This window comes from Salvia hispanica, chromosome 1 (genome assembly GCF_029641045.1).
Source record: "Salvia hispanica isolate PSC_SH4W2 chromosome 1, Shi_PSC_v1, whole genome shotgun sequence".
Classification (NCBI taxonomy): domain Eukaryota; kingdom Viridiplantae; phylum Streptophyta; class Magnoliopsida; order Lamiales; family Lamiaceae; genus Salvia; species Salvia hispanica.
In genome coordinates, this window is record NC_142692.1 from 37,539,540 (window position 1) to 37,550,743 (window position 11,204).

Here is an 11,204-nt window from a genome sequence, read left to right on the forward strand (position 1 = left end):
GGGCCTTTGATGCAAGTTTAAGGCCCAAATATAACCAATTTTTTGGGCTAATATAATGGTTTATTTATGATTGGAAATAGTTAAATTAGAATCGATCAGAAAATTCGAATTTTCATGAAGAATGATTCTTAACTGAACCAAGTTGTTTCAAAGTCCGAATCAAAAAATATAATCTTGTCCAAATCTAGTTAGTAAGTGAATTTTTACCCGAATTAAGTGAATCTTTGATGAGATGGAAATTTAAATATCGTATTTGTATTTTAATTGATTACCTAACTCATCAATTCCTTTAATTTTGAATCAATTAACATTCAATATTCTATTTATTGAGGATAAATTATCAATAGACTATTAGTCAACTCTATTAATAAAAAAATATTTTTATCATATTTTCATAGATTTAGTTTGTCTAGATGTTATTTATTTATCTAGTAGTGGAGTATTTTTTTTTTTGTCTCAAATTAATCAAATTTTAGGTTTTCAACTCTATCTAGAATTTTAAAATTAAAGCTTAATCAAGCTATTAATATAATTTTCAATAGTCAATTGGAGTTTCATTTCATTATAATTAAATTTTCAATCTTGTATTGAATATACTCCTAGTATGTTATTACTGATTTACCACTACAAAAAAAGCGCTAATTTGTGAGCACAATAGTGCTAGCAAAAACTGTATTAAAGTGCTCGCAAACATAAGTTTTGCGAGCACCAACTCTGCTAGCTATAGCGCTTGTAGCAAATTTGTGACTAGTTTTGCGAGCAGAAGTTCATTTGCGACCACCTTTTTGCTCGCTAATGGTGGATGTCGACCAAACTATGTATGTGCTCGCAATATTCCTAGCACCTCCATTTTGCTAGCACCTCTTGTGCTCATTATCGACAGCTCTTTCTGCTACCAACATTGTGCTAGCAGAAGTGCTAGTAGAAAGAACAAAATTTTAATATTTTTTTACTAAACATCTGGATAATTCATAAAGAACAAAATTGAAATTGACAATTAATAAAGAACAAAATTCAAAACTTGCATAAAATTAATAAGATTGTTTTACACTTTCAGTTTTTACTAATTCGGTTAACCTTTTTAGTAAGATCCAACAATAGTTCTAACATCCTCTCATTTTCTTTCTCAAATTCGGCGCGTAACTCAATTTTTTTACGCGCTAAAGCAGCATCGCGCTCTGCACTTTGACTATCCAACTCCGCTTTCAACGCTGCATTTTGCATCTCCAGCTCCGCATATCGCTGCACCTGCTCCGCGCGCATCTTAATAGTGATTTGCTCTCGCATTGCTTGTAACTCTTCCGTGCTAACGCCTGAGCCCCCAGTGGACGAACTGCTAGCATCAGGGAAATAAATGCCTGTGGCCTGTCCAGCTCCGGGTTTGCTTTCTCTTCATATTCTTCACAAAAAGGTCAAGGAAATGCGATCAAAATCTGGATCTACTTCCCCTGCAGCCCGCAACTCATCGGCTCTTGCCTTAACTTGCTCCTATAAACATGTATAATAAGACTTCAAACCAATGCAGTAACTAAAAGATAACAGTAAGCAAGTAAGCATCAGAACTAAAAGAAGAAAACAGTAAGCATCGATGCCCCTTGTTTGCAGAACTAAAAGATACAGATATTAATCAATCAAGATATGGTCTACTCCAACCAATGCATGCACATGCTATATACGGTCTATTCCAACCTGTGTATAAACCTAAAACTCGATAGAAAGCAATAAATTGCTGCCAAATTCAATCTGAAATGGTGCTAAAGGATTTTATTTGCTACTCTCATAAATCAAAAGAGCCAAGAAAACAGTTTAATACATGAAATGAGAAGATGGTGAGGTTTCCAAACTACAACACCTCTTATTTCAAGAGTAATCAAGAATCAGATTTGTATAGCACACTCACATATATGCTCATCACCATCAGTTCACTCCTTCATAACAAACCCTTTTATTTCAACAGTAATGATATCAGCAAATAGTAAACTCAAATGTTAATAAAGAAAAGAATTTAGTTGGATCAAGAAATTCTAAGCTACAATTAGAAGATCAAGTAAAACATTGACCATTCTTTACTCTAATGGATTATAGTTTATACAATTACCTTAAATTCTTGCCAATAGGATTCAATGCATGAATCATCAAGAGTTGCTTGTGAGAATGCAGTTGGGTGCACTATATTTTGGAAAACATCTTTCGATATGTTCGCCACAGCTCTGGAAGGGTACAATCTGCATATCAATATATAGTTATAAACTTTATAAAAAAAAAATGTATAAAATTATCTATCCACTTACAATCCATCATTCCTGAGATGAATGAATATACGGCCTTCTTGATCATATGTAGGATGGTCCTTCACTGTACCATTTCCTCCACTTCTTCATCTTCGACATGAATTTCTTCCTCATGAGCATTTTCTTCATCATCATCGAGAAGAGCCAACCTGCATCCTCGTCTTGTAAATCCTTCTCGCATTTTTCTATCCAACCTACTACCGACGATAAGAATAATAGTAAGTATTATCCAATCTGCGAGCCTATTGCTGCATGTCAAGCCTAAAAATACAATTTCCTCAGATTTCTATTCAGAGTATCATACTATAGAATATTGTAAGGAGGCAATGCTATAGGAGCAGATTGAATGAGCAAATTTTTGGTTTACAGAAACTATGCGTGCATACAGTCAAAATGTGCTCTAAATGAAACTGTTCAGTATCAACAAATTTAAAATAGAGCCGCAAAACACCTCTCTATTTCAGCATAACTACATCAGATTATAGGTAGCAGAATTAAATTATTTACCTCTGAAACTCTTAGGTAGCAGAAAACCTTGAACGAACTCTAAAGACCCACATGTGACCGAACATAGAAAGATTTAAGTGCATAAGCTATATGTTAATGCATACCATTTTAAACAATATTCTATGAACTTATCAGTAACATCATGCTAGATTAATATAAACCAAGCTATACTCACCAATAAGATGAAGCTTCAGTTAGGCCTTTCAGTCTAGGGTTAGTAGCAGCAGATCAACATAAACTATAAAAGAATAACAAGATTAATAGAATGTCAGGCAGTTTAGTTCAACCTTCATTTCACACAGCCACTAAATGAGGTTAATTAATTAGGTACTGAGAGAAAAACGATGTTATCAAATTCTGAGGTCCCCCATTTGAATTTAGTCAATTTAATAACACATACACATAGATAATGTGCATTATTGGTGCCAGATGTACCATATAAACAGAGAAACATTTCATATCTTATTCTGAAAGGATGTTATTGTCTACTTTTGAAAATAAAGCATATAAAGTAGGGCAACAGAACCATCAACAAGTAGAGCAGCCAATGTAGAATTATCTTTTTTTATTATTACAAGATGGGTGCAAAACATCAAGCTAGAGCATAAGACACTGTACGTTTCACTGTAGAGGAATATATGTTTGTTAGTAACTTAGCATGGTAATCTCATTTAGTTAACCTTTATTCAGTTCAACCTTCATTTCAATCAACATGATTAATTAGACACTGTACGTTTCACTCTAGAACATGATTTAGTCATAAATTTCATCTTTACTTAAATAGTCACGGTTTGTTTTCAAGAGGCTTTTCGAAATTCCAATCTTCTGGAAGACTAAGGACGGAACTTAATCTAATAAGACTGTACTAGAGATCAAAGTACATTGAATAACCTGAAATTAAACAACAAGAATGAATCCACTCTACTAAATATCAGTAACTAGATAGCATATACGCAATCCATCAGAAGTAAACCACTGTTGCCTATAATAAATACAAAATCATTAACACTATTTGCCTAGAATAAATACAAAATCAGGCAAATTGATTCATTAATTTGAAAGAAATATTATACCTCCAACAACTCCCTTCAATTTAGCAGCCACGGTATCTAGATACTCTGAAATCTCTTCCAAGACCTTTGCCCATACGAGCACAAGATGCAAATTCACCAGATAAAATAGCAAAAGACAGAGAAGAGGGAGATGAGGTTAGTCATTACAATGTTTCTATTGAATCCTCACTCAAGTTGCTCAACTCAAACACACATTGAATTAACTCCATATAAAAAACTTGAAGAAACACAAACATTAGAACAAAACTCTGATGATAGCCACAATGGCTTCATCAACAAACAAAGGCAGACTTTGAAGGGATACACCTGCTAAAACTAGAAACAAGTTGGCAGCTCTTTCTACAAATGCAATTACTCATAGTAAAAAAAACTACTGAGGAACATGGCACTATCAATCAACTAAACTATTTATAAAATTCCTTCTTTATTAAAAAACACACACTCACACTCACATACACATACCTATAGATCCCTTCATATTATAGTTATCATAACGAAAGGCAGCCAGAGCAATGAATTCTCCCTGCCTGAACAGCCCCCCTCTTGTGCAAAACAGTAGTAAGTACAATAATAATTTTTGACATGCAATTCAGAATAAATTTCAAGCTGCATTTTAGTTTTTTATTTATAGGCTAATGGCTTTCAAGCTAAATCGGTAGCCTAACTAAAAATATCACACAGAACTATGAATGTTTGATTAAGATATGCAAATTCAAATTCAGCAACTATTATGTATTGGTGAGGATCAGTGAATCCGTGAGAGAATCAATAACCTCTTTCAAGTTAAACAGTTGCAAATAGAAAATAAGCAAGCAAATGCCGACCAACACTTTTCCAGAAATTGTAACAATTAAAGCAGAAAAATGAGGAGAATTCTGTAAGCAAGCCGTGAAAAGGAAGAGAGGAATCACCTATTGCAGATGATCGAGCATGCAAACGAAGTCAGAGAGAGGAAAAATTGCTGGAAATTTAGTCTTCTACTGGAAAAACCACGTCGTCGTCGAGCATAGAGGAATCGCCTATTGCAGACGATCGAGCAGGGAAACGAGGTCAGTGAAATCTGCAGGAAAATCTCCTAGTAAATTGTAGAGAATCGGTGAGAATTGGGGGAGGCGGTGAGAATTGGGGGAGGAGAATCGGTGAGAATTATATCGAGAGATTTATGAGAATACAACTTCAAGGAATTTAAGTCTTTTCATTTCCAATACAATTAAAATTGTGAAATTGGACGGCAAATTGTAACTCCATACAATTATGAAACTGATTAACAAGAAATTTATGAAAGAATTTAACTCTAATCCATTTTCAATACATTGGACTTCACAATTGCATTTTCAATATATTCGACTTCACAATTGCTTTCTCCCAATACAATTATGTCTATATTTTATATTTTATAATATTATTAACATTAATTAAAGTTTGCTAGCACTTATATCTGCTCACTAATTTGCTAGCAGCTATTATTACTCACTAATTTGCGAGCACATGTATATTTTGTGAGAAATTGGTAAGAATATAATTTCGAGCACACTCACGTGCTCGCAAAACGGAAGAAATTCGACTTAGTTGTCACGTTGCGAGCACCCTTTGCTCGCAAACTTTCGAGCACTATAGGTGTGCTCGCAAAATCCCTCATTTTATTCAACCTGGCAAGATATGGGTGCAAATGCTCGTTATTCTGCTCGCAAATTTGCGAGCACCGACGTGTGCTTGCAAAATAGTGGTCACAAACTGGCGTTTTTTTTGTAGTGTACTTCAAAGTCCACAACTTATTATATAAACTATTATTCAATTTATATAGAGATATGTGTATACAAAATACAAGAATATAGCGGAAATTGCTCAACTAATTAATGCTAAAATATTTACACCTATATATCTTCTAACTAAGGCAAGATAACTAGTAATAATAATTAAATCTTTTTCCTTAACATATAGTAAAGGATGATTGCATTTATTAGAGATACATAAAAACCAACGTTATTTGTCAAATCACTAGTTTTCAAATTCTAATGATGAATTATCCATCCAAATCCATCCTTATCCTCCTCATCTTCCACTCCATTTTCTTAGGGTTCGAGATTCGACAATCCCGAGCTTGCCACCCTACGGATAGAGAGGCGCTACTCGAAATCAAGAAAAAAATCACTTCCGATCCATCGGAATTGCTTGGCTCTTGGATTCCAAGCAAAGATTGTTGCACTACATGGAAGGGAATCAAGTGCGACTCTTCAACGGGTCGAGTCATCGCTTTGACTTGTCTCGGATCTTTTTACGACGAAGCTAATGTGCTCACAAACACGACAGTGTCCGGAACATTGTCCCCGTTTCTTGGAAATCTCTCTTCCCTTCAATCTCTCACCCTGTCCGATCTGAAAAACTTAACGGGGCCCATCCCGTCCGAATTAGGAAAGCTTACTGACTTGCGCCAAATGTTTCTCGATAGAAACAGTCTCGAAGGATCAATTCCGAGCACTATTGAGAGCACGAGTCTACTAGAAGCCCTAGTTCTTAGCCATAACCATCTCGTGGGCCCCATCCCCCTCAATCTTTTCAATAAAAAGACATCACTAACATACTTGGATTTCAGCAACAACGAATTCAGCGGAAGCGTGCCAGAGTCCATAGGAAACCTATCCAATCTCAAGTACTTGTTTCTCACAAACAATCACCTCAGCGGAAGCATCCCACCGTCCATCGGAAACATAGAGCCCCTCACTTCCATCGAGCTATCCAACAACAACCTTTCCGGCCCGATCCCGGACTCTATCGGCAACCTTCGACTAGCTCAAACCCTGAATCTCGAAAACAACGATCTTAACGGCAACATCCCCACGAGCATTGGCAACATGATCAGTCTCAACAACATATACCTCGCTGGCAACTCCCTCACAGGGAATATTCCGGAGGGAATCTTGAATATTAAAAGTCTCGTCGAGTTTAATATTTCGTGGAATCAGTTGAGTGGGAAAATTCCGCAGCATAAATTCGATTTTCCGGCGTCGGGGTTTGTTGGGAATCCTGGTTTATGTGGAGCTCCACTTGCTCCATGTAAGAACTAATTATGTGTTGTGTTGGAAAGAGAATAATATAAATGATCATCTCATATTATTTGTTAATCTCACATATCTTGATCGATTATAGTAAATTGCACATTATTTTTAACCGTTAGACCATTTTATATAAATAATTCTACTAATGAAATGCTCTGGGAAAATGGCAGAAGATAGAGATTCAAACGATAAAAATGATTTTTTTTTAAATCTCATTAATCACAAACCAATTCCATTAATTACGTTATTCATTATTTTTGGTGATGTTAAAGATCAAAATAAGAGATTGTCTGGTTGGTTATTTTTTTTGGTAATGTTGAAAATTAAATACATAATTTTTATTTGAATTGTCTCGTCGAGTTTTTCAGATTAAACCTTAATCAATCAATTGAAATTAACTTAGATAATTAAAATATAATTCTCAATAGTCAATTGGAGTTTCATTTAAGAATGACCGATAATTAAAAGGATAAAAATAATAAATAAAACAACAAATTTTAGAAACTGGCCCTAAGCAGTGTATCGTGTAAATAATATAGCAGAAATTGCTCCATTAATTAATCCTAAACTATAATATTTACCCGCATAGGGGAGTGATCAATTGCTAACTCATCCCTTAATTGCTAACTACAACTAATTTAAGACCATAAGATTTTAGAAATCTTGTGGTCTACAATTTGCCACGTGTAATTTCATTTTTCATTTTTTAATATTAAAAAGATAATAACAACTATCAAATTTAGGGTTTAGAAATACAATGTCAATACAGTGTATGAAATACATCAACACGAAGACATAATAATGTCAACACAATTTCATATTGACATTTTACAAGCATAATGTTGACATATTATGTAAGGTGTATTGACATAAATCTGTTCGTCAAAAATACGAAAATTCAAAAAAAAATTCAATTTTTTTTTAAAATTTTGACGTTGGAACATATGCATGTAGTATATCGTTGGAATCCTTATAAAATTATCTTTAATTTGATATATGTTATATGAATTTAAAGTTTTGGGATTTCTTTTAAAAGTTAGTTATAACTAACTTGACATTAATACCCCTATTGATTTTTATTGGAATTGATCCTATAGTCTTATTGACGTTTTTTTGTTGATTATATTTACATTTTATGGTTGATGATCTAGGCCTTTAATTTGAATATCTAATGACTATTATTGAGTTGTAGTTAACAATTAAGCATTGAGTTAGCAATATAATACTCCCCTACCCGCATATATCTTTTAACTAAGGCAAAAGATAAGTAATAATTACTTTGAATCTTTTTCCTTATTATTGAGTATATTGTTATTTTACAGACCACAAGACACAGGTTATTATATATATTATTATTCAACTTATATATTGTAGTGTAAATAAAATAAATTTAATTGAATCAGACAAAAAAATAAAGAACAATAAAAAGAACAAAACTAAAAAATGAATAAAACATCAAAATTTAGCAAATATCGTGTATATAAAATATAAGAATTAATATAGCAAAAATTGCTCCACTGATTAATCATAAACTACAAATATTTACACGTATATATCTTCTAACTAAGGCAAGATAATTAGTAGTAATAATTAAATCTTTTCCTTAATATATAGTCAAGGATAGATACCTAAAAGCCTTATAGTTATTTTTGAAATCACTTTGTTTTCAAATTCTCAATGACAATTATCCAACCAAATACTTTCTTTTCCTCCTCATCTTCCACTCCATTTTCTTCGGGTTTGGGATTCGACAATCCCGAGCTTGCCACCATGCGGATAGAGAGGCACTCCTCGATTTCAAGAGAAGAATCACTTTCGATTGTAGTAGCTCATGTAAAAAATATAATTAAATAAATACTCTCACTCGAATTAATTGAATTGTAGTAGTATTTAGTACTAGTAAGTTGAATATGTAATGTGTCAAAATACATAAAAAATACTATGTATTCCACGAGATTCATTTAACAGTTCATGCCAAAATATATTATATGTGCTCAACCTCAAATTGATTGAATTGTATTTATTTAACATAATTAATTTTCTCAGCCAAAATCAATCATTCTAATATATTTTATTCTACTATTATATTCTCTTATCTTAACTCATCAAACATCATTTTTTTCAAAATCCTAAGCTGAAAATAAATGTGTCAAATAAATTGAGGCAGATTTATTATTAAAATTCAAACAGCTCAACGAATAATGCATTGACCAATATATATATGACCCAGAGTTCAAATACAGTTCGTTGCACAGCGTGGCGGAACTACCTAGCGAAAGCGCTTTTAAGAAATGCGACATCGGCGTTGCATCGAATTCATTAACCGGTGGCGACAACAAAGTGAAACTAACCAAGGCCGGTACACGTTATTTTGCGTGTGGTACATCCGGCCATTGCGAGCAAGGGATGAAGGTCAAGATCACCACCGTGGCGGCCGATGCCTCGCCGTCGCCACCCACCGGTGGATCTACCACTCCGGCGGCGACCACCCAGTCCACCTCTGCAGCCACCGACTCCTCGGCGTCTTTGCCTTTATTGCATTAGTCGCGATTTTCGTGTAGAAAAATGCGACTATAATTTTGTACGAGGTTGTTAATGTTATGGACTAAGGCTACGTTTTATTACTATTGTATTTTTCTTGGTGGGTCGGCATTTATTTGTAGAGTGACAAATAATTTTATTATTGATTTATTATATTTGATATAGACATTATACTTTATAGGTGTCTGTATTAAATTTGTAAGTTTTTGTTGTTGATATTGCCTAAATAGGGGAACACTCCTTATAGACTTTAAAATAAAACATTCTACCTATATTAGCCGTTAGATATAGAAATCTGTAGTTATGATTTCATCAACTGAGGTTGCATTTCAGACCATTTTTATTGCATAGAAGGGTAGATAAGTTAGTTTGTGTTATACAGCAACTCATCCGAGATTTTAGGGGTATTTCAGTACACGATCTTTCTCTCACATTCATTCATTCTCAATGTTTCAACTCTTTCTCCAATTCAGTCGGAAACCCCCCAAATTCTAAACCCTAGCAAATTCATTCATTTTCTTTCAACCGAAATCGTTTTTTTGTCCTTCCACCGACAGTCGACGTTTTTCAGAGAAAATTTGCAAATGGCTAAAAGACGGGCAATTGCGCACAACCCAGTGGCTTAGGCCGGAGAAACTTCAAATTGTAATTATTTTGTTTGTGTTTATGTGAATTCACACTGGCTGATATCGTGTTGTGAAAGTTGGAGTTTATTTATTCGTGTTATGTGATATTTTGTTCGCCTAATTCCAGCTTACTTTGGGTTCGCTTATTTGCTTGGGTATCAATTCATATAAACTCCTATTAATTGCTTCGATTCCGACTTAATATTCTGTATTCGTTGCCTAATTTGTGGTAACAATGGATATAATGTTGGACAAATTATGTGCAGTATACAATTGCCATTTATTTAGTTGAAGTTATATGTTGCATGTGCTTAATTTGCATCCTATATTGCTTCCAAATGTTGCTTAATTTATTCGAAACATTGCTTAATTGGGGCGAGAATATGCTTAAGTTGTTGGAAAGATTGCTAATGTGGGCGAGAATCTGCTTAACTTGTTTGAAATTTTGCATTAATAGTTTGCTTGTTTTGTTTAAAAAATTATTTTGTACTACACTTTGCTTCATTTGTTTGAGGATTTGCTTATATATTGTATGACAGTTTGCTTATTTTGTTGTGTTCTCTGTACTTGAAAGTATGTACTACTATTATTTTGCTTCATTTGTCATGTTATCATTTTGCTTAATTTGTTTGAAATTTTGCATGAATGGTTCGAATGTTTGCTTAATTTGTCGTCTATGCTTTTGTAACTGAGTTTTTTTTATGCAGATAATCGAAAGTTCTGCATCATAGGCAAAATATGAGTTGCCACCAAGCATCCGTTATCGGAGAGCGATAGTCGAGTCCACAACATAAATTGTCATTATGTAAATTTGATTTTTTTTTCTAGTACAAGTTTGAGTAATATATTTATGATGCAATCATACTTGTTGCATGACTATGGCATTGAATTGCAATTATACATAATATATAATGCATGCAAATACAGTAAAGCTATATAATGATGTTCTACTCATACAATTCAGAAAGCATAAAATATAACATGCTGGAACATTGTAGTACTAGTATCATTCAATTTTAAAGGTTAGGAAGATGCAATTTGATTTAAACTGCACTATTATTCATACAAGTCAGAATGTATAATGCAAGTATTTATGATGAAAGATGCAAT

The 11,204-nt window shown here is 33.6% G+C and overlaps 2 long non-coding RNA genes across 3 annotated transcripts; one reads left to right on the forward strand and one right to left on the reverse strand.

Moving 5' to 3' along the window:
* Positions 1-1,031: 1,031 nt before the first annotated feature.
* On the reverse strand, positions 1,032-4,967 carry LOC125185297 (uncharacterized). Of its 2 annotated transcripts, none has more exons than XR_007170101.2 (5): positions 4,783-4,967; positions 3,872-3,935; positions 2,292-2,485; positions 2,099-2,225; positions 1,032-1,488 (listed from the first exon to the last, which is right to left on the reverse strand). It is a non-coding gene; the product is annotated as an uncharacterized LOC125185297 (long non-coding RNA). The 2 variants fall into 2 exon arrangements; XR_007170102.2 differs by having other exon boundaries at positions 2,292-2,488; positions 4,783-4,966.
* A 4,783-nt stretch (positions 4,968-9,750) lies between these two features.
* LOC125217946 (uncharacterized) lies at positions 9,751-10,967 on the forward strand. Its single transcript, XR_007175844.2, has 2 exons — positions 9,751-10,113; positions 10,802-10,967. It is a non-coding gene; the product is annotated as an uncharacterized LOC125217946 (long non-coding RNA).
* The last annotated feature ends 237 nt before the right edge of the window (positions 10,968-11,204 follow it).